At 47.7% G+C, this 23,768-nt stretch overlaps 1 protein-coding gene and 1 pseudogene across 1 annotated transcript in view; both read right to left on the minus strand.

Moving 5' to 3' along the window:
* Window positions 1-23,768, minus strand: part of LOC134944934 (nuclear envelope integral membrane protein 2-like) — a 65,629-nt gene that overhangs the window by 32,087 nt on the left and 9,774 nt on the right. The gene's annotated exons all lie outside the window — the stretch shown is intronic.
* LOC134946922 (U5 spliceosomal RNA) lies at window positions 13,330-13,431 on the minus strand (annotated as a pseudogene).

The following is a 23,768-nucleotide window of genomic DNA, read 5'->3' on the forward strand; positions in this document are numbered from 1 at the left end:
AAGGTCTAGAGAGCATGGTGTCAATCTATCCAGACGATACATAATTGTATAAGGTTATAAATGCGAAGGGGGATGCTGAGTCTCTTCAGAACGACTTAGTGAAACTAGACGCATGGGCAGCTAAATGGAGAATGAGGCTCATAACAGACAAGTGTAAGGTAATGCATTGTGGTAGCAAGAACAAAAACAACACTGACATACTAAATGGGGTAATATTAGGGGATTCTGTACTGGAAAAAGACTTGGGTGTTCACATAGATAGCAAACTAAGCAGCAGTACCCAAAGTAGGATTGCAGCAAAGAAGGCTAATAAGATATTAGCATGCATAAAACGGGGAATTGATGCAAGGGACAAGAGTGTTATACTCCCATTATAGAAATCACTAGTGAGGCCACATCTAGAATACTGTGCGCAATTTTGGGAACCACACTACAAAAAGGATATCCTGGAGCTTGAAAAGGTTCAGGGGCGGGCGACCAAACTAATTAAGGGAATGGAGACGCTGGAATATGAGGAAAGGCTTGCAAGGCTAGGCATGTTTACACTGGAAAAGAGGAGACTAAGATGGGACATGATCAATATCTACAAATATATAAGGGGACAATACACAGAGCTTGCGCGGGACCTGTTTTTGATAAGATCAGCTCAGAGGACACGTGGACACTCGCTTAGGTTAGAGGAGAGGAGATTCCGCACAATGCGGCGAAAAGGTTTTTTCACAGTAAGGACAATACGTGCTTGGAATTCCCTGCCTGAGGAAGTAGTAACGACGGACTCAGTCAACACCTTTAAGAATGGGTTATATAAACTCCTAATGAATAAGGATATTCAGGGTTATGGTGCTTAGTCATACACTATAGTTGTTAAAACACAACGGCTGTCATTAAAACAAAACGGCTGACATCAGCATGAGGCAAAATTAGTCCTAAAAGAAAACTGCATAAGAAACTACCAATAGGTTGAACTCTATGGACAAATTGTCTTTTTTCAACCTTAGATACTATGTTACTATGTTGTATGCATTGCTGGCAGGTATTGTACTGGGGAATGAGTTTAGAAAACATCCCTTCCCCTCCAATCCGGACAAGGACGGAGAGACAGCTGATGCCGAAGTTAGCATGGTGGGGGAACGTAGATTCAGCTGCGCCGGCTGATGGTGGGGGAACGCAGGCCTGATCCAGCTGCGCCGGCTGATGGTAGGGGAACGTAGGCCTGATTCAGCTGCGCCCGCTGCCCTGTTACACAGAAAATAAGAATTTACTTACCGATAATTCTATTTCTCGTAGTCCGTAGTGGATGCTGGGGACTCCGTAAGGACCATGGGAAATAGCGGCTCCGCAGGAGACTGGGCACATCTAAAGAAAGCTTTAGGACTATCTGGTGTGCACTGGCTCCTCCCCCCATGACCCTCCTCCAAGCCTCAGTTAGGATACTGTGCCCGGACGAGCGTACACAATAAGGAAGGATCTTGAATCCTGGGTAAGACTCATACCAGCCACACCAATCACACCGTACAACTTGTGATCTGAACCCAGTTAACAGCATGATAACAGAGGAGCCTCTAGAAAAGATGGCTCACTACAGCAATAACCCGATTTTTTTGGTAACAATAACTATTTACCAGTATTGCAGACAATCCGCACTTGGGATGGGCGCCCAGCATCCACTACGGACTACGAGAAATAGAATTATCGGTAAGTAAATTCTTATTTTCTCTAACGTCCTAAGTGGATGCTGGGGACTCCGTAAGGACCATGGGGATTATACCAAAGCTCCCAAACGGGCGGGAGAGTGCGGATGACTCTGCAGCACCAAATGAGAGAACTCCAGGTCCTCCTCAGCCAGGGTATCAATTTTGTAGAATTTTACAAACGTATTTGCTCCTGACCAAGTAGCTGCTCGGCAAAGTTGTAAAGCCGAGACCCCTCGGGCAGCCGCCCAAGATGAGCCCACCTTCCTTGTAGAGTGGGCATTTACAGATTTTTGGCTGTGGCAGGCCTGCCACCGAATGTGCAAGCCGAATTGTACTACAAATCCAACGAGCAATAGTCTGCTTAGAAGCAGGAGCACCCAGCTTGTTGGGTGCATACGGGATAAACAGCGAGTCAGTTTTCCTGACTCCAGCCGTCCTGGAAACATATATTTTCAGGGCCCTGACAACGTCTAGCAACTTGGAGTCCTCCAAGTCTCTAGTAGCCGCAGGCACCACAATAGGTTGGTTCAGGTGAAACGCTGAAACCACCTTAGGGAGAAACTGAGGACGAGTCCTCAATTCCGCCCTGTCCGAATGGAAAATCAGATAATAAGAATTTACTTACCGATAATTCTATTTCTCGGAGTCCGTAGTGGATGCTGGGGTTCCTGAAAGGACCATGGGGAAATAGCGGCTCCGCAGGAGACAGGGCACAAAAAAGTAAAGCTTTTACCAGATCAGGTGGTGTGCACTGGCTCCTCCCCCTATGACCCTCCTCCAGACTCCAGTTAGGTACTGTGCCCGGACGAGCGTACACAATAAGGGAGGCAATTTGAATCCCGGGTAAGACTCATACCAGCCACACCAATCACACCGTACAACTTGTGATCTAAACCCAGTTAACAGTATGATAACAGAAAGAGCCTCTTAAAGATGGCTCCTTAACAATATAACCCGAATTTGTTAACAATAACTATGTACAGTATTGCAGATAATCCGCACTTGGGATGGGCGCCCAGCATCCACTACGGACTCCGAGAAATAGAATTATCGGTAAGTAAATTCTTATTTTCTCTATCGTCCTAAGTGGATGCTGGGGTTCCTGAAAGGACCATGGGGATTATACCAAAGCTCCCAAACGGGCGGGAGAGTGCGGATGACTCTGCAGCACCGAAATGAGAGAATTCCAAGTCCTCTTTTGCCAGGGTATCAAATTTGTAGAATTTTACAAACGTGTTTTCCCCCGACCACGTAGCTGCTCGGCAGAATTGTAATGCCGAGACCCCTCGGGCAGCCGCCCAAGATGAGCCCACCTTCCTTGTGGAATGGGCCTTAACAGATTTAGGCTGTGGCAGGCCTGCCACAGAATGAGCAAGTTGAATTGTGTTACAAATCCAACGAGCAATCGTCTGCTTAGAAGCAGGGGCACCCAACTTGTTGGGTGCATATAGTATCAACAGCGAGTCAGATTTTCTGACTTCAGCCGTCCTTGAAATGTATATTTTTAAGGCTCTGACAACGTCCAACAACTTGGAGTCCTCCAAGTCGCCAGTGGCCGCAGGCACCACAATAGGTTGGTTCAGGTGAAACGCTGATACCACCTTAGGGAGAAAATGCGGACGAGTCCTCAGTTCTGCCCTATCCGAATGGAAGATTAGATAAGGGCTTTTATAAGATAAAGCCGCCAATTTAGATACTCTCCTGGCGGAAGCCAGGGCCAGTAACATAGTCACTTTCCATGTGAGATATTTAAAATCCACCTTTTTCAATGGTTCAAACCAATGGGATTTGAGGAAATCTAAAACTACATTTAGATCCCACGGTGCCACCGGAGGCACCACAGGAGGCTGTATATGCAGTACTCCTTTAACAAAAGTCTGTACCTCAGGAACTGAGGCCAATTCTTTTTGGAAGAATATTGACAGGGCCGAAATTTGAACCTTAATAGATCTCAATTTGAGACCCATAGACAATCCTGATTGTAGGAAATGTAGGAAACGACCCAGTTGAAATTCCTCCGTCGGAACACTCCGATCCTCGCACCACGCGACATATTTTCGCCAAATGCGGTGATAATGTTTCGCGGTGACTTCCTTCCTTGCCTTAATCAAGGTAGGAATGACTTCTTCTGGAATGCCTTTCCCTTTTAGGATCTGGCGTTCAACCGCCATGCCGTCAACGCAGCCGCGGTAAGTCTTGAAAGAGACAGGGACCCTGTTGTAGCAGGTCCCTTCTCAGAAGTAGAGGGCACGGGTCGTCCGTGACAACTCTTGAAGTTCCGGGTACCAAGTCCTTCTTGGCCAATCCGGAGCCACTAGTATTGTTCTTACTCCTCCTCACCGTATAATCTTCAATACCTTTGGTATGAGAGGCAGAGGAGGAAACACATATACTGATTTGTACACCCAAGGTGTTACCAGTGCGTCCACAGCTATTGCCTGTGGATCTCTTGACCTGGCGCAATACTTGTCCAGTTTCTTGTTGAGGCGAGACGCCATCATGTCTACCATTGGTCTTTCCCAACAGTTTATTAGCATGTGGAAGACTTCTGGATGAAGACCCCCCTCTCCCGGGTGAATATCGTGTCTGCTGAGGAAGTCTGCTTCCCAGTTGTCCACGCCCGGGAAGAACACTGCTGACAGTGCTATTACGTGATTCTCCGCCCAGCGAAGAATCTTGGCAGCTTCTGCCATTGCACTCCTGCTTCTTGTGCCGCCCTGTCTGTTTACATGGGCGACCGCCGTGATGTTGTCCGACTGAATCAACACCGGTTTTCCTTGCAGGAGTGGTTCCGCCTGGCTTAGAGCATTTTAGATTGCTCTTAGTACCAGAATGTTTATGTGAAGAGACTTTTCCAGGTTCGTCCATACCCCCTGGAAGTTTCTTCCTTGTGTGACTGCTCCCCAACCTCTCAGGCTGGCGTCCGTGGTCACCAGGATCAAATCCTGTATGCCGAATCTGCGGCCCTCCAATAGATGAGCCTTTTGCAACCACCACAGAAGATATACCCTTGTCCTTGGCGACAGGGTTATTCGCAGGTGCATCTGAGGATGCGACCCTGACCATTTGTCCAACAGATCCCTTTGGAAAATTCTTGCATGGAATCTGCCGAATGGAATTGCTTCGTAAAAAGCCACCATTTTTCCCAGGACTCTTGTGCATTGATGTACAGACACCTTTCCTGGTTTTAGGAGGTTCCTGACAGGTCGGATAACTCCTTGGCTTTTTCCTCGGGAAGAAAAACCTTTTTCTGAACCGTGTCCAGAATCATCCCTAGGAACAGCAGACGTATCGTCGGAAAACAGCTGCGATTCTTGGAATATTTAGAATCCAGTCGTGCCGTCGAAGAACTACTTTAGATAGTGCTCTTCCGACCTCCAACTGTTCTCTGGAACTTGCCCTTTTTAGGTCGTGCAAGTAAGGGATAATTTAGATGCCTTTTTTCTTTGAAGAAACATCTTTTCGGCCATTACCTTGGTAAAAAGGCCCGGGGTGCCGTGGATAATTCAAACGGCATCGTCTGAAACTGATATTGACAGTTCTGTACCACGAACCAGAGGTACCCTTGATGAGAAGGACAAAATTTGGACATGGAGGTAATCCTTGATGTCCAGGGACACCATATAGTCCCCTTTTTTCCGGTTCGCTATCACTGCTCTGAGTGACTTTATCTCGATTTGAACCTTTTATGTAAGTGTTCAAAACATTTTAGATTTAGACTATGTGTCACCAAGCCGTCTGGCTTCAGTACCACAATATAGTGTGGAAAAATAATACCCTTTTCCTTGTCGTAGGAGGGGTACTTTGATTATCACCTGCTGGATATACAGCTTGTGAATTGTTTCCAATGCTGCCTCCCTGTCGGAGGGAGCCGTTGGTAAAGCAGACTTCAGGAACCTGCGAGGAGAAGATGTCTCGACTCTCCAATCTTTACCCCTGGGATAATACTCGTACGATCTAGGGGTCAACTTGCGAGTGATCCACTGCGCCCTGAGACTCTTGAGACTACCCCCCCACCTTGAGTCCGCTTGCACGGCCCCAGCGTCATGCTGAGGACTTGGCAGACGCGGTGGAGGGCTTCTTTTCCTGGGAAAGGGCTGCCTGCTGCAGTCTACTTCCCTTACCTCTATGTCTGGGCAGATATGACTGGCCTTTTGCCTGCATGCCCTCATGGGAAAGGAAAGATTGAGGCTGAAAAGACGGTGTCTTTTTTAGCTGAGATGTAACTTGGGGTAAAAAAGGTTGGATTTCCCAGCTGTTGCTGTGGTCCCCAGGTCCGATGGACCGACCCCCAAATAACTCCTTCCCTTTATACAGCAATACTTCCATCTGCCGTATGGGATCTGTATCACCTGACCACTGTCGTGTCCCTGACATCTTCTGGGAGATATGGACAACGCACTTATCTTGATGCCAGAGAGCAAATATCCCTCTGTGCATCTCACATACATATATATAGAATGCATCCTATTAAATGCTCTACATGAATAAAATATTTTCAGTCAGGGAATCCGACCAAGCCAACCCAGCACTGCATCTCCAGGCTGATGGCGATCGCTGGTCGCAGTATAACCACCGTATGTGTGTATATACTTTTTAGGATATTTTTCCAGCTTCCTATCAGCTGGCTCCTTGAGGGCGGCCGTATCTGGAGACGGTAACGCCACTTGATAAGCGTGTGAGCGCCTTATCACCCTAAGGGGTGTTTCCCAACGTACCCTAATTTCTGGCGGGAAAGGGTATAACGCCAATATTTGCTATCGGGGTAACCCTACGCATCATCACACACTTCATTTTATTTTATCTGATTCAGGAAAAACTACAGGTAGTTTTTTCACTCCCACATAATACCCTTTCTTGTGGTACTTGTAGTATCAGAAACACGTAACACCTCCTTCATTGCCCTTAACGTGTGGCCCTAATGAGAAATACGTTTGTTTATTCACCGTCGACACTGTATTCAGTGTCCGTGTCTGTGTCGACCGACTGAGGTAAATGTTTTTAAAACCCCTGACGGTGTTTCTGAGACGCCTGGACCGGTCCTAATAGATTGTCGGCCGTCTCATGTCGTCAACCGACCTTGCAGCGTGTTGACATTCTCACGTAATTCTCTAAATAAGCCATCCATTCCGGTGTCGACTCCCTAGAGAGTGACATCACCATTACAGGCAATTTCTCCGCCTCCTCACCAACATCGTCCTCATACATGTCGACACACACGTACCGACACACAGCACACACATCTGACAGAGGACAGGACCCACTAGCCCTTTGGGGAGACAGAGGGAGAGTCTGCCAGCACACACCAAAAACGCTATAATTATATAGGGACAACCTTATATAAGTGTTTCTCCCTTATAGCATCTTTTATATATATACAATATCGCCAAAATCAGTGCCCCCCCTCTCTGTTTTAACCCTGTTTCTGTAGTGCAGTGCAGGGGAGAGCCTGGGAGCCTTCTCTCCAGCTTTTCTGTGAGAGAAAATGGCGCTGTGTGCTGAGGAGATAGGCCCCGCCCCTTTTTCGGCGGGCTCGTCTCCCGCTATTTTTGAAGTTAGGCAGGGGTTAAATATCTCCATATAGCCTCTGTGGGCTATATGTGAGGTATTTTTTGCCTCTAATAAGGTTTTTATTTGCCTCTCAGAGCGCCCCCCCCAGCGCTCTGCACCCTCAGTGACTGTTGTGTGAAGTGTGCTGAGAGGAAAATGGCGCACAGCTGCAGTGCTGTGCGCTACCTTTATGAAGACTCAGGAGTCTTCAGCCGCCGATTTTGGACCTCTTCTCTCTTCAGCGTCTGCAAGGGGGCCGGCGGCGCGGCTCCGGTGACCATCCAGGCTGTACCTGTGATCGTCCCTCTGGAGCTAGTGTCCAGTAGCCAAGCAGCAAATCCACTCTGCACGCAGGTGAGTTCACTACTTCTCCCCTAAGTCCCTCGTTGCAGTGATCCTGTTGCCAGCAGGACTCACTGTAAAGTAAAAAACCTAAGCTAAACTTTCTCTAAGCAGCTCTTTAGGAGAGCCACCTAGATTGCACCCTTCTCGTTCGGGCACAAAATCTAACTGGAGTCTGGAGGAGGGTCATAGGGGGAGGAGCCAGTGCACACCACCTGATCTGGTAAAAGCTTTACTTTTTTGTGCCCTGTCTCCTGCGGAGCCGCTATTTCCCCATGGTCCTTTCAGGAACCCCAGCATCCACTTAGGACGATAGAGAAAAGGGCTTTTACAGGATAAAGCCGCCAATTCTGACACGCGCCTGGCCCAGGCCAGGGCCAACAGCATGACCACTTTTCCATGTGAGATATTTTAACTCCACAGATTTAAGTGGTTCAAACCAATGTGACTTTTGGAACCCAAAAACTACATTGAGATCCCAAAGTGCCACTGAAGGCACAAAAGGAGGCTGTATATGCAGTACCCCTTTTACAAACGTCTGAACTTCAGGGACTGAAGCTAGTTCTTTTTGGAAGAAAATTGACAGGGCGGAAATTTTAACCTTAATGGACCCCAATTTCAGGCCCATAGACACTCCTGTTTGCAGGAAATGTAGGAAACGACCCAGTTGAATTTCCTCCGTCGGGCCTTACTGGCCTCGCACCACGCAACATATTTTCGCCAAATGCGGTGATAATGTTTTGCGGTTACATCCTTCCTGGCTTTGATCAGGATAGGGATGACTTCATCCGGAATGCCTTTTCAGGATCCGGCGTTCAACCGCCATGCCGTCAAAAGCAGCCGTGGTAAGTCTTGGAACAGACAGGGTCCTTGCTGGAGCAGGTCCCTTCTTAGAGGTAGAGGCCACGGATCCTCCGTGAGCATCTCTTGAAGTTCCGGTTACCAAGTCCTTCTTGGCCAATCCGGAGCCACGAATATAGTGCTTACTCCTCTCCATCTTATCAATCTCAGTACCTTTGGTATGAGAGGCAGAGGAGGGAACACATACACTGACTGGTACACCCACGGTGTTACCAGAACGTCTACAGTTATTGCCTGAGGGTCCCTTGACCTGGCGCAATACTTGTCGAGTTTTTCCCAACGGTTTATAATCATGTGGAAGACTTCTGGGTGAAGTCCCCACTCTCCCGGGTGGAGGTCGTGCTGAGGAAGTCTGCTTCCCAGTTGTCCACTCCCGGAATGAATACTGCTGACAGTGCTATCACATGATTTTCCGCCCAGCGAAGAATCCTTGCAGCTTCTGCCATTGCCCTCCTGCTTCTTGTGCCACCCTGTCCGTTTACGTGGGTGACTGCCGTGATGTTGTCCGACTGGATCAACACCGGCTGACCTTGAAGCAGAGGACTTGCTAAGCTTAGAGCATTGTAAATGGCCCTTAGCTTCAGGATATTTATGTGAAGTGATGTCTCCAGACTTGACCATAAGCTCTGGATATTCCTTCTCTGTGTGACTGCTCCCCAGCCTCGCAGGCTGGCATCCGTGGTCACCAGGACCCAGTCCTGAATGCCGAATCTGCGGCCCTCTAGAAGATGAGCACTCTGCAACCACCACAGGAGGGACACCCTTGTCCTTGGTGACAGGGTTATCCGCTGATGCATCTGAAGATGCGACCCGGACCATTTGTCCAGCAGGTCCCACTGGAAAATTCTTGCGTGGAATCTGCCGAATGGGATTGCTTCTTAGGAAGCCACCATTTTACCCAGAACCCTTGTGCATTGATGCACTGAGACTTGGCTCGGTTTTAGGAGGTTCCTGACTAGCTCGGATAACTCCCTGGCTTTTTCCTCCGGGAGAAAATAGGATTTTGGTACTTACCAGGTAAATCCTTTTCTTTGAATCCATAGGGGGCACTGGAGTACTCTTGGGATATGGACGGCGTAGCAGAACGAAGGCACTGAATATTTAAATTTAGAACTCTCCACCCCTCCATATCCCAGAGTACCTCAGTGTACGAACCCAGTGTTTTTACTGAGCGAACTGCTATAGAGAGGTTGACAATGGAGAATTCCTATAACATACCGGACAACAACAAAGTTGACCCATAAAGTTAATGTCAACTAAACAGTTGACAGCATAACCGATAGACCTTGATAGTTTGAACCAAAAAGGTGAAAATGTGTTACCATAAGCTCCTTTGAGCGTCATACAAACAAGGTAAAACCTGTTACCCTAAGCTCCTCTGAGCTTAAACAACCCAGGTAAACTGCTCTGGGTGGGCGTCCAGTGCCCCCTATGGATTCAAAGAAAAGGATTTACCTGGTAAGTACCAAAATCCTATTTTCTTCTTCATCCACTAGGGGTCACTGGAGTACTCTTGGGACGTACCAAAGCTTCCCTCGTGGGCGGGAGAGCTGTTTGACACTTGTAACAGTAGGCAGCCAAAGCTAGATGCTGATGCCGCAACCATTCATAACGTGTAAACGTGCACAAACGTGGTGCACTGAAGGCTATGTAGCCGCGTAGTAGACGCTCCACGACCCGCTGGGGCTGACATTCCCACAGAACCTGTGGGATGAGCTGTTACTGACGTAGGCGACTGTAACTTAGCCTTAAAGTAAGCCTGACTTGTAGTCATTGTTATCCAACTGGATAATGTCTGCTGAGAAAACTGGCTAACCCCAGTTGGCAGCATCATAGAGAACAAACAACGTATCCGTATTACGTACTGTAGACGGTCGGGACATATAGACGCGTAATGCGTGTACCACATTCAGAATTCTAGAATGTGCTGTCAACACAGGAACCACTATTGGTATACTGATTGCTTTGTCATGAGAAAACGTAAATACGGTGGCTTGGAATACAAGGCACCCAAATATGAAAACAAAACCCTTGCCGAAGCTAAGGCTAGAAGAAAAATGTTTTCCCAAGTGAGAAACTTAATCCCCATTTGTTGTAAGGGTTCAAAATATGAAAACTGTAAGAAATGTGAACCCAACCTCAAGTCGCCTGGCGCTGTAGGTGGGATAAATGGAGGCTGCACTTTGATGACACCTTGTATAAAGGTGTGTACCGACGCAATAGAGTCAAACGTCTTTGAAAATAAGTTGACCACACAGATACCTGCACCCTCAGTGCAGATAAACGCAGTTCTCCATCCCACCCTGTTTGTAAAATAACAGAATACGGGTAACTTGAAAGATGATGTCGGAAACTTCCGAGCTTTACCACCTATATATGCACACCAAATTTGTAATAATGAATTTGTAATAATGAGCTGCCTTAAGCAGCTTACTAGCTCGTAACATGATAAGTATAACCGATACTGTAATGACCTATTCCTTTTCTTAAGAGGGCGGTCTGAACCCCCCACCCCGTCAACCGCAGCCGCGGTATATAGGTAATAGGTACTTAGGTAACTAGGGGTAAAAGAACGTTCCCTGTTGTAACAGGTTGGACGTATTATGAGCGGACCAAGATCGTGTGCCAGTATTCCTTGGAGATTCGAGAAGCAAGCTCTCCGAAACCCATGAGATATCACTAGTATGACTGTGACGAACTGTCTTATGATCCGTTTTCGCAACGGAGAGAGCAGCGGAAAATGGTGGAGCCAGATACACGATGCTGTATGACCACACGAATGTGAGACTCCACCGCCACTGCCCTTGTGATCTGTCGTTCTGTACACATACTGAGCGTTTGTAATTGTGGCGAGATGCCATCATGTATACCTGAGGGTAACTCCTTTTGTGTACTCACATATGAAACACCTCTGGATTTACTGTCCAGTTTTCAGGATATAAATCCTGACGGGCGAGATCATCTGTCTAACAGATGTCCACTCGCGGAATGAACCCCGTTGACATCCTCCCATAATGGTGTTGTGGGCAATAGAGGATTCGAGTTACCTGCTGCATTGCCATGCGGCTACTTGGTTCTTGTGTATGCAACTCCCGTTGCGTTGTCTGACCGCACTTGGTCAGACTGAAAGCGAAGCATGTAGTGCATTGAAAATTGCACGGAGTTCCAGGACATTTATCGACAGCAATCTGTCGTGATCCGTTTTAGAACTCTGTCGCTGATCTTTTTTTAACTACAACTCCTGAACCTCTGAGACTCTTGTCCAGAGTATATACACCCTCGCCCCTCTGTGGGAAACGCGAGTGAAGGCCGGCGAACTAAAGCGCTTTGAAAACACATCATTATTGTTAACAGGCGAATACACCAATGTACCGCTAGTGTGCGTGGCTTTTACACCAATTACTAGATGTACATTTGTTCTTGCTGGTGTAGTAGGTAAATGTATTTATAATCTTACCTAGGAATTGACGTCGTTTAGACGGAATTAGATGCGATTGTTTTTAAAACTTGACCTGCCACCGCAGTATACATTAGTAGCGCAAGTTAGAGGAACTCTGTTGAGACAGAGTTCTTATGAGCAGATCGTCTAAGTATGGACGATTGTCACTGGCAGGACTCTGAGATGAGCTATCATCACCAACATCACTTTGGTAAATACCCGAGGCGTTGACACGATGCCAAATGGTAGTGAAATGGTTAATGGTTGTGGCGTTTTGCAAACGCTAGAACCTGTGATGACCAAACCGGAATGGGTAAATACGCATTGTGAAGATCAAGTGCAATTATGCAATTTTGTGGCTCCAATATGCAAATAGTAACCGCAGAAAATCCATTTTCAAACTGCATTAAGTGACTTGCTGATTGAGACTGCGACGGAGCTGTCTGGTTTTGTTACCCCAAACAGAGGGGAATAAATAACCCTGACTCTGTTGGTGTACTACTGCCTGGATATAAAAACAGCTGAAAACCAGCAGAGACTAAATGGCAACCTGCCAAACCGTTCGACAGAGGCAGTCTTGTCCTTTAATCTGTAAATATCTGAGACATCCATGAGTTGATGTCTGGAAACCCCGCAAATGTAACGTGTAAAGACGCGCTTCCAGAATTGGAACATGGAGATGCCTAAGAGGTCATCAAGCCACTGGCTTGCTGACTGTAGCGTCGTGTCGTTACAAGGCGTGACTGTTTTGTCTTTGAAAAAAACTGAAGTCTAAAGAGATTAAACGCCGGCACCAGTATTTCCGTTTTGATACTGGCTGCGGTAATGGCTGAATATCAAATTTAGGACCAACAAGTTCTGGCCTTGTCGCACTTAAACTAGCGACGATGAAAGTAACCGGCGTTAGCAGAAGCTTTACAGATATACTCTGCAGCTTCTTTTCCATTGTTTCCATACATAGAGTCTAGTGACCCAAATGTATTCTGGGTTTTTATAATGTTTTACACAGACGCATTTACCAATGGCGGATCGCGTCATTTTGGAAACGATAAAATAGTGGTTAGAGTCTACTCAGTCTCTGTAAAAATGGAGACATTGACTCACTGGGATTTAGCAATGTATGGTTGTCAAAAACCCCGCCCTATCTGAGTGCTGGTCTAATGTACCCTTCTCACTGGTAGTTATCGGTGTGAGATTTGACATAGAATTGTGCATTAAATTATAAGACCAGTCAACAACTGTCTTTTGTTAGAGCTGGCGGAGTAACTTCCGAGACTCCGATGTTACCGCTCTTGTAATTTGAATTGCCAATGCTTAACATAGGATTTTTAAAAATTATTTGTAGTCTGCGCTAGAGCCTTACTCGCTATGCAGACAGACCCCACAATAGGCAACGGACAGACACTTGCACGACTTATTGTTATGTGTCATATATATATTTTATTGCTGAACAGCATATTTATATGAAACTCATGGTTGTTTCTCTCTACGGAAATCTATAGTAAAAGCGAAAGATTTATTTGATGTGAAGAGAAACTAGAGTATTCTTTATGTGAAAAACAGTTCACATGGGCATGTGAAACCCGAACCAAATTCCCACTAACACCCCTGCGCCTCTGGTGGCTTAGAGATGTAGGGCAGGAATGTTCCAGAATTACACCCTGGAAAACAACAGGAAGCATGGTTAAAATGGCCCCTTTGCCATGCTGACCGTGATAATCACAGAACAAGTGACAAATGTTTCCGTGTTAATCTAGCCTATTATACAGTATAATCACAGGCTGGGTACAACACATGCTCTATTAATAAATATATATATATATATATAGGCTCAATAGCCTATGATAATTACAGACATTAATATATTTATACAGCATTTACATAAGCTGAATAGCCTATTATACAGTGATAATCACAGACTTAATATAGGCTCAATAGCCTATTATACAGTGATAACCACCAACATTAATATATAGGCTGTATAACCTATTATACAGTGATAATAACAGCCATTAATATAGGCTCAATAGCCTATTATACTGTGAAACTCACAGACAGTAATATATGCTCAATATATTACTCCCAGGACAGGTAACAATACATTATAAATACCTGTCACCTATATATAGCTGCCTATACACTGTGCTGCTGTATATTTAATCCGCCAGAATTCCACCGTGCCTTGTAACGCTGTGTCCTGCGGGAAGCCTGCAGCCTCATAGCGCTGGCACATGTGGGTGGATGGCTGCTGGGCGGCCGGACGGAGCGGCGGTCCCCGTCTCTGTACTGAGACTGAGGGAGCGTCTGCGGCCGTATGGCGCTGGCGGCCGGACGGAGCTGGGCGGCCGGACGGAGCGCTGGGACGGGCGGCCTGCAGACATAGCGGCTGGGGCTTGCGGGCGGAAGAGCGGAAGCAGTATTAACCCAAACATAGCGGGGCGGCAGCCTGCGCTGACCGCCCCGTTCCCCAGCCTACCTTGTCTCCTGATCATGGCTGCGACGGGCTTCTTATGTGTAAGCTCGTCCAGCTGTTGTAAATTATGGCTGTGACGGGCTTCTTCTGTAAGCTCCGTCCAGCTCTGTAGTCCTGGCTGCGACGGGCTTCTTATGTGTAAGCTCGTCCAGCTGTCTTGTAAATCATGGCTGTGACGGGCTTCTTCTGTAAGCTCCGTCCAGCTCTGTAGTCCTGGCTGCGACGGAGCTTCTTTGTGTAAGCTCCGTCCAGTCCTCTATAGTCATCTGGAGTAGATCATGGCTGCGACGGGGCTTCTTCCTGTAAGCTCCGTCCAGCTCAGGCAGCAGTTCATGGCTGTGACGGGGCTTCTATCTGCAAGCTCCGTTTACAGCAGGTAGTGAACTGCGTGTGGCTGTGAGGGTGCTCTTTGTGAGGACCGACACGCCATGCGCTGCCCGTGCAGCGGCACTATCCCGGACCCATGTTTTTCTTGAAACTGGGAAGGGATGTGCTATTAAAAAAAAAATTAAAAATAAAAATGAAAAATTAATAAAAATCTTCCAACAAGTGTGGGAATCCCACAAGCCGATGTTAGTGCTTTGAGCACAGAAAAAACACTGGGTTCGTACACTGAGGTGCTCTGGGATATGGAGGGGTGGAGAGTTCTAAATTTAAATATTCAGTGCCTTTGTTCTGCTACGCCGTCCATATCCCAAGAGTACTCCAGTGACCCCTAGTGGATGAAGAAGAAAAGCCTTTTTCTGGACTGTGTCCAGGATCATCCCTAGGAACAGAAGACAAGTCGTCGGAACCAGCTGCGATTTTGGAATATTGAGAATCCAATCGTGCTGCCGCAACACTACCTGAAATAGTGCTACACCGACCTCCAACTGTTCCCTGGATCTTACCCTTATCAGGGAATCGTCCAAGTAAAGGATAACTAAAATTTCCTTCCTTCGAAGGAATATCATCATTTCGGCCATTACCTTGGTAAAGACCCGGGGTGCCGTGGACCATCCATACGGCAGCGTCTGAACTGATAGTGACAGTTCTGTACCATAAACCTGAGGTACCCTTGATGAGAAGGGTAAATTTTGACATGAAAGTAAGTATCCTTGATGTCCCGAGACATCATGTAGTCCCCTTCTTCCAGGTTCGCAATCACTGCTCTGAGTGACTCAATCTTGAATTTGAACCTCTGTATGTAAGTGTTCAAAGATTTTAGATTTAGAATCGGTCTCACCGAGCCGTCCGGCTTCGGTACCACAACAGTGTGGAATAATACCCCGTTCCCTGTTGCAGGAGGGGTACCTTGTTATCACCTGCTGGGAATACAGCTTGTGAATGGCTTCCAAAACAGTCTCCCTGTCAGAAGGAGACATCGGTAAAGCCGACTTTAGGAAACGGCGAGGGGGAGACGTCTCGAATTCTAATTTGTACCCTTGAGATATCACCTGAAGGATCCAGGGGTCTACTTGCGAGTGAGCCCACTGCGCGCTGAAATTCATTGAGACGGGCCCCCCACCGTGCCTGATTCTGCTTGTAAAGCCCCAGCGTCATACTGAGGGCTTGGCAGAGGCGGGAGAGGGTTTCTGTTCCTGGGAACTGGCTGATTTCTGCAGCCTTTTTCCTCTCCCTCTGTCACGGGGCAGAAATGAGGAATCTTTTGCCCGCTTGTCCACGAAAAGACTGCGCCTGATAATACGGCGTCTTCTCATGTTGAGAGGCGACCTGGGGTACAAACGTGGATTTCCCAGCTGTTGCCGTGGCCACCAGGTCTGAAAGACCGACCCCAAATAACTCCTCCCTTTAATAAGGCAATACTTCCAAATGCCGTTTGGAATACGCATCACCTGACCACTGACGTGTCCATAACCCTCTACTGGTAGAAATGGACAACGCACTTTGACTTGATGCCAGTCGGCAAATATTCCGCTGTGCAATACGCATATATAGAAATGCATCTTTTAAATGCTCTATAGGCAATAATATACTGTCCCTATCTAGGGTATCAATATTTTCAGTCAGGGAATCCGACCACGCCAATCCAGCACTGCACATCCAGGCTGAGGCGATTGCTGGTCGCAGTATAACACCAGTATGTGTGTAAATACATTTTAGGATACCCTCCTGCTTTCTATCAGCAGGATCCTTAAGGGCGGCCATCTCAGGAGAGGGTAGAGCCCTTACAAGCGTGTGAGCGCTTTATCCACCCTAGGGGGTGTTTCCCAACGCACCCTAACCTCTGGCGGGAAAGGATATAATGCCAATAACATTTTAGAAATTATCAGTTGTTATCGGGGGAAAACCACGCATCATCACACACCTCATTTAATTTCTCAGATTCAGGAAAAATAAGAATTTACTTACCGATAATTCTATTTCTCGGAGTCCGTAGTGGATGCTAGGGTTCCTGAAAGGACCATGGGGAATAGCGGCTCCGCAGGAGACAGGGCACAAAAAGTAAAGCTTTAGGATCAGGTGGTGTGCACTGGCTCCTCCCCCTATGACCCTCCTCCAAGCCTCAGTTAGGATACTGTGCCCGGACGAGCGTACACAATAAGGAAGGATTTATGAATCCCGGGTAAGACTCATACCAGCCACACCAATCACACTGTACAACCTGTGATCTGAACCCAGTTAACAGTATGATAACAGCGGAGCCTCTGAAAGATGGCTCACAACAATAATAACCCGATTTTTGTAACTATGTACAAGTATTGCAGATAATCCGCACTTGGGATGGGCGCCCAGCATCCACTACGGACTCCGAGAAATAGAATTATCGGTAAGTAAATTCTTATTTTCTCTATCGTCCTAGTGGATGCTGGGGTTCCTGAAAGGACCATGGGGATTATACCAAAGCTCCCAAACGGGCGGGAGAGTGCGGATGACTCTGCAGCACCGAATGAGAGAACTCCAGGTCCTCCTTAGCCAGGTTATCAAATTTGTAGGATTTTACAAACGTGTTTGCCCCTGACTAAATAGCCGCTCTAAAGCCGAGACCCCTCGGGCAGCCGCCCAAGATGAGCCCACCTTCCTTGTGGAATGGGCATTTACATATTTTGGCTGTGGCAGGCCTGCCACAGAATGTGCAAGCTGAATTGTATTACACATCCAACTAGCAAAAGTCTGCTTAGAAGCAAGAGCACCCAGTTTGTTGGGTGCATACAGGATAACAGCAAGTCAGTTTTCCTGACTCCAGCCGTCCTGGAACCTATATTTTCAGGGCCCTGACCACATCTAGCAACTTGGAGTCCTCCAAGTCCCTTGTAGGCGCAAGACACCACAATAAGCTGGTTCAGGTGAAACACTGACACCACCTTAGGGAGAGAACTGGGGACGAGTCCGCAGCTCTGCCCTGTCCGAATGGACAAACAGATATGGGCTTTTTTGAGAAAAAAAAACACCAATTTGACACTCGCCTGGTCCAGGCCAGGTCCAAGAGCATGTTCACTTATCATGTGAGATGCTTCAAATCCACAGATTTGACTGGTTTTAAACCAATGTGTTTTGAGGAATCCCAGAACTACGTTGAGATCCCACAGTGCCACTGGAGGCACAAAAGGGGGTTGTATATGCAATACTCCCTTGACAAACTTCTGGACTTCAGGAACTGAAGCCAATTCTTTCTGGAAGAAAAATCGACAGGGCCGAAATTTGAACCTTAATGGACCCCAATTTGAGGCCCATAGACACTCCTGTTTGCAGGAAATGCAGGAATCGACCGAGTTGAAATTTCTTCGTGGGGCCTTCCTGGCCTCACACCACGCAACATATTTTCGCCACATGTGGTGATAATGTTGTGCGGTCACCTCCTTTCTGGCTTTGACCAGGGTAGGAATGACCTCTTCCTGAATGCCTTTTCCCTTAGGATCCGGCGTTCCACCGCCATGCCGTCAAACGCAGCTGCGGTAAGTCTTGGAACAGACATGGTACTTGCTGAAACAAGTCCCTTCTTAGCGGCAGAGGCCATAAGTCCTCTGTGAGCATCTCTTGAAGTTCCGGGTACCAAGTCCTTCTTGGCCAATCCGGAGCCATGAGTATAGTTCTTACTCCTCTACGTCTTATAATTCTCAGTACCTTAGGTATGAAAAGCAGAGGATGGAACACATACACCGACTGGTACACCCACGGTGTTACCAGAACGTCCACAGCTATTGCCTGAGGGTCTCTTAACCTGGCGCAATACCTGTCCCGTTTTTTGTTCAGACGGGACGCCATCATGTCCACCTTTGGTAATTCCCAACGGTTTACAATCATGTGGAAAACTTCCCCATGAAGTTCCCACTCTGCCGGGTGGAGGTCGTGCCTACTGAGGAAGTCTGCTTCCCAGTTTCCATTCCCGGAATGAAACACTGCTGACAGTGCTATCACATGATTTTCCGCCCAGCGAAAAGTCCTTGCAGTTTTTGCCACTGCCCTCCTGCTTCTTGTGCCGCCCTGTCTATTTACGTGGGCGACTGCCGTGATGTTTTATCCCACTGGATCAGTACCGGCTGACCTTGAAGCAGAGGTCTTGCTAAGCTTAGAGCATTATAAATTTACCCTTAGCTATATTTATGTGGAGAAAAGTCTCCAGACTTGATCACACTCCCTGGAAATTTTTTCCTTGTGTGACTGCTCCCCAGCCTCTCGGGCTGGCCTCCGTGGTCACCAACATCCAAAACTGAATGCCGAATCTGCGGCCCTCTAGAAGATGAGCACTCTGTAACCACCACAGGAGAGACACCCTTGTCCTTGGATATAGGGTTATCCGCTGATGCATCTGAAGATGCGATCCGGACCATTTGTCCAGCAGATCCCACTGAAAAGTTCTTGCATGAAATCTGCCGACTGGAATTGCTTCGAAGGAAGTCACCATTTTTTTACCATGGCCCTTGTGCAATGATGCACTGATTTTAGGAGGTTCCTGACTAGCTCGGATAACTCCCTGGCTTTCTCTTCCGGGAGAAACACCTTTTTCTGGACTGTGTCCAGAATCATCCCTAAGCACAGGAGACTTGTTGTCGGGATCAGCTGCGATTTTGGAATATTTAGAATCCACCCCTGCTGTTGTAACAGTATCCGAGATAGTGCTACTCCGACCTCCAACTGTTCCCTGGACTTTGCCCTTATCAGGAGATCGTCCAAGTAAGGGATAATTAAGACGCCTTTTCTTCGAAGAAGAACCATCATTTCGGCCATTACCTTGGTAAAGACCCGGGGTGCCGTGGACAATCCAAACGGCAGCGTCTGAAACTGATAGTGACAGTTCTGTACCACGAACCTGAGGTACCCTTAGTGATAAGGGCAAATTTGGGACATGGAGGTAAGCATCCCTGATGTCTCGGGACACCATATAGTCCCCTTCTTCCCGGTTCGTTATCACTGCTCTGAGTGACTCCATCTTGATTTGAACCTTTGTAAGTGTTCAAATTTTTTTAGATTTAGAATAGGTCTCACCTAGCCTTCTGGCTTCAGTACCACAATATAGTGTGGAATAATACCCCTTTTCTTTTTGTAGGAGGGGTAATTTAATTATCACCTGCTGGGAATACAGCTCGTGAATTGTTTCCCATACTGCCTCCTTGTCGGAGGGAGACCTTGGTAAAGCAGACTTCAGGAGCCTGCGCAGGGGAAACGTCTCGACATTCCAATCTGTACCCCTGGGATACTACTTGTAGGATCCAGGGGTCCTGTACGGTCTCAGCGTCATGCTGAGAGCTTGTCAGAAGCGGTGGAACGCTTCTGTTCCTGGGAATGGGCTGCCTGCTGCAGTCTTCTTCCCTTTCCTCTATCCCTGGGCAGATATGACTCTTATAGGGACGAAAGGACTGAAGCTGAAAAGACGGTGTCTTTTTCTGCAGAGATGTGACTTAGGGTAAAAAACGGTGGATTTTCCAGCAGTTGCCGTGGCCACCAGGTCCGATGGACCGACCCCAAATAACTCCTCTTCCTTTATACGGCAATACACCTTTGTGCCGTTTGGAATCTGCATCACCTGACCACTGTCGTGTCCATAAACATCTTCTGGCAGATATGGACATCGCACTTACTCTTGATGCCAGAGTGCAAATATCCCTCTGTGCATCTCGCATATATAGAAATGCATCCTTTAAATGCTCTATAGTCAATAAAATACTGTCCCTGTCAAGGGTATCAATATTTTTAGTCAGGGAATCCGACCAAGCCACCCCAGCTCTGCACATCCAGGCTGAGGCGATCGCTGGTCGCAGTATAACACCAGTATGTGTGTATATACTTTTTATGATATTTTCCAGCCTCCTGTCAGCTGGCTCCTTGAGGACGGCCCTATCTATAGACGGTACCGCCACTTGTTCTGATAAGCGTGTGCGCGCCTTATCCACCCTAAGGGGTGTTTCCCAACGCGCCCTAACTTCTGGCGGGAAAGGGTATACCGCCCATATTTTCTATCGGGGGGAACCCACGCATCATCACACACTTCATTTAATTTATCTGATTCAGGAAAAACTACGGTAGTTTTTTCACATCCCACATAATACCCTCTTTTGTGGTACTTGTAGTATCAGAAATATGTAACACCTCCTTCATTGCCCTTAACGTGTGGCCCTAATAAGGAATACGTTTGTTTATTCACCGTCGACACTGGATTCAGTGTCCCTGTCTGTGTCTGTGTCGACCGACTAAAGTAAACGGGCGTTTTAAAACCCCTGACGGTGTTTTTGAGACGTCTGGACCGGTACTAATTGTTTGTCGGCCGTCTCATGTCGTCAACCGACCTTGCCGCGTGTTGACATTATCACGTAATTCCCTAAATAAGCCATCCATTCCGGTGTCGACTCCCTAGAGAGTGACATCACCATTACAGGCAATTGCTCCGCCTCCTCACCAACATCGTCCTCATACATGTCGACACACACGTACCGACACACAGCACACACACAGGGAATGCTCTGATAGAGGACAGGACCTACTAGCCCTTTGGAGAGACAGAGGGAGAGTTTGCCAGCACACACCAAAAACGCTATAATTATATAGGGACAACCTTATATAAGTGTTTTCCTTATAGCATCTTTTTTATATATTTCTAACGCCAAATTAGTGCCCCCCCTCTCTGTTTTAACCCTGTTTCTGTAGTGCAGTGCAGGGGAGAGCCTGGGAGCCTTCCCTCCAGCCTTTCTGTGAGGGAAAATGGCGCTGTGTGCTGAGGAGATAGGCCCCGCCCCTTTTTCGGCGGCCTCGTCTCCCGCTCTTAACGGATTCTGGCAGGGGTTAAATATCTCCATATAGCCCCCGGAGGCTATATGTGAGGTATTTTTAGCCAAAAATAGGTTTTCATTGCCTCCCAGGGCGCCCCCCTCCCAGCGCCCTGCACCCTCAGTGACTGCCGTGTGAAGTGTGCTGAGAGGAAATGGCGCACAGCTGCAGTGCTGTGCGCTACCTTAAGAAGACTGAGGAGTCTTCATGCCGCCGATTCTGGACTTCTTCTTGTTTCAGCATCTGCAAGGGGGCCGGCGGCGAGGCTCCGGTGACCATCCAGGCTGTACCTGTGATCGTCCCTCTGGAGCTAATGTCCAGTAGCCAAAGAAGCCAATCCATCCTGCACGCAGGTGAGTTCACTTCTTCTCCCCTAAGTCCCTCGATGCAGTGATCCTGTTGCCAGCAGGACTCACTGTAAAATAAAAAACCTAAGCTAAACTTTTCTAAGCAGCTCTTTAGGAGAGCCACCTAGATTGCACCCTTCTCGGCCGGGCACAAAAATCTAACTGAGGCTTGGAGGAGGGTCATAGGGGGAGGAGCCAGTGCACACCACCTGATCCTAAAGCTTTACTTTTTGTGCCCTGTCTCCTGCGGAGCCGCTATTCCCCATGGTCCTTTCAGGAACCCCAGCATCCACTAGGACGATAGAGAAACTACAGGTAGTTTTTCCTCACCGAACATGATACCCCTTTTTGGTGGTACTCGTATTATCAGAAATGTGTAAAAACATTTTTCATTGCCTCAATCATGTAACGTGTGGCCCTACTGGAAGTCACATTTGTCTCTTCACCGTCGACACTGGAGTCAGTATCCGTGTCGGCGTCTATATCTGCCATCTGAGGTAACGGGCGCTTTAGAGCCCCTGACGGCCTATGAGACGTCTGGACAGGCACAAGCTGAGTAGCCGGCTGTCTCATGTCAACCACTGTCTTTTATACAGAGCTGACACTGTTACGTAATTCCTTCCAACAGTTCATCCACTCAGGTGTCGACCCCCTAGGGGGTGACATCACTATTACAGGCAATCTGCTTCGTCTCCACATAATTTTTCTCCTCATACATGTCGACACAAATGTACCGACATACAGCACACACACAGGGAATGCTCTGATAGAGGACAGGACCCCACTAGCCCTTTGGGGAGACAGAGGGAGAGTTTGCCAGCACACACCAGAGCGCTATATATATATACAGGGATAACCTCATAAAAGTGTTTTTCCCCTTATAGCTGCTGTATCTTTAATACTGCGCGTAATTAGTGCCCCCCCTCTCTTTTTTAACCCTTTCTGTAGTGTAGTGACTGCAGGGGAGAGACAGGGAGCTTCCCTCCAACGGAGTTGTGAGGGAAAATGGCGCCAGTGTGCTGAGGAGATAGGCTCCGCCCCCTTATCGGTGGCCTTATCTCCCGTTTTTTTATGTATTTTGGCAGGGGTTAAATGCATCCATATAGCCCAGGAGCTATATGTGATGCATTTTTTGCCATCCAAGGTGTTTATTATTGCGTCTCAGGGCGCCCCCCCCAGCGCCCTGCACCCTCAGTGACCGGAGTGTGAAGTGTGCTGAGAGCAATGGCGCACAGCTGCAGTGCTGTGCGCTACCTTGTTGAAGACAGGACGTCTTCTGCCGCCGATTTTCCGGACCTCTTCTGCCTCTGTAAGGGGGCCGGCGGCGCGGCTCTGGGACCCATCCAGGCTGGACCTGTGATCGTCCCTCTGGAGCTAATGTCCAGTAGCCTAAGAAGCCCAATCCACTCTGCACGCAGGTGAGTTCGCTTCTTCTCCCCTTAGTCCCTCGATGCAGTGAGCCTGTTGCCAGCAGGTCTCACTGAAAATAAAAAACCTAAACTAAAACTTTCACTAAGAAGCTCAGGAGAGCCCCTAGTGTGCACCCTTCTCGTTCGGGCACAAAGATCTAACTGAGGCTTGGAGGAGGGTCATGGGGGGAGGAGCCAGTGCACACCAGATAGTCCTAAAGCTTTCTTTAGATGTGCCCAGTCTCCTGCGGAGCCGCTATTCCCCATGGTCCTTACGGAGTCCCCAGCATCCACTTAGGACGTTAGAGAAAGTAACTTCTATTTATTTTCTATTCATTAATCACCCATTAGCTAATTGCTACCACAATTCAACACTGCTTTAAAACTTATAATCAGGAGGTCAGGCAGGGTAGGATTTTGCTAGGATTGTGGATTCCAGTTGGGGGGGTC

The sequence above is a fragment of the Pseudophryne corroboree genome, chromosome 7 (assembly GCF_028390025.1).
Source record: "Pseudophryne corroboree isolate aPseCor3 chromosome 7, aPseCor3.hap2, whole genome shotgun sequence".
Classification (NCBI taxonomy): domain Eukaryota; kingdom Metazoa; phylum Chordata; class Amphibia; order Anura; family Myobatrachidae; genus Pseudophryne; species Pseudophryne corroboree.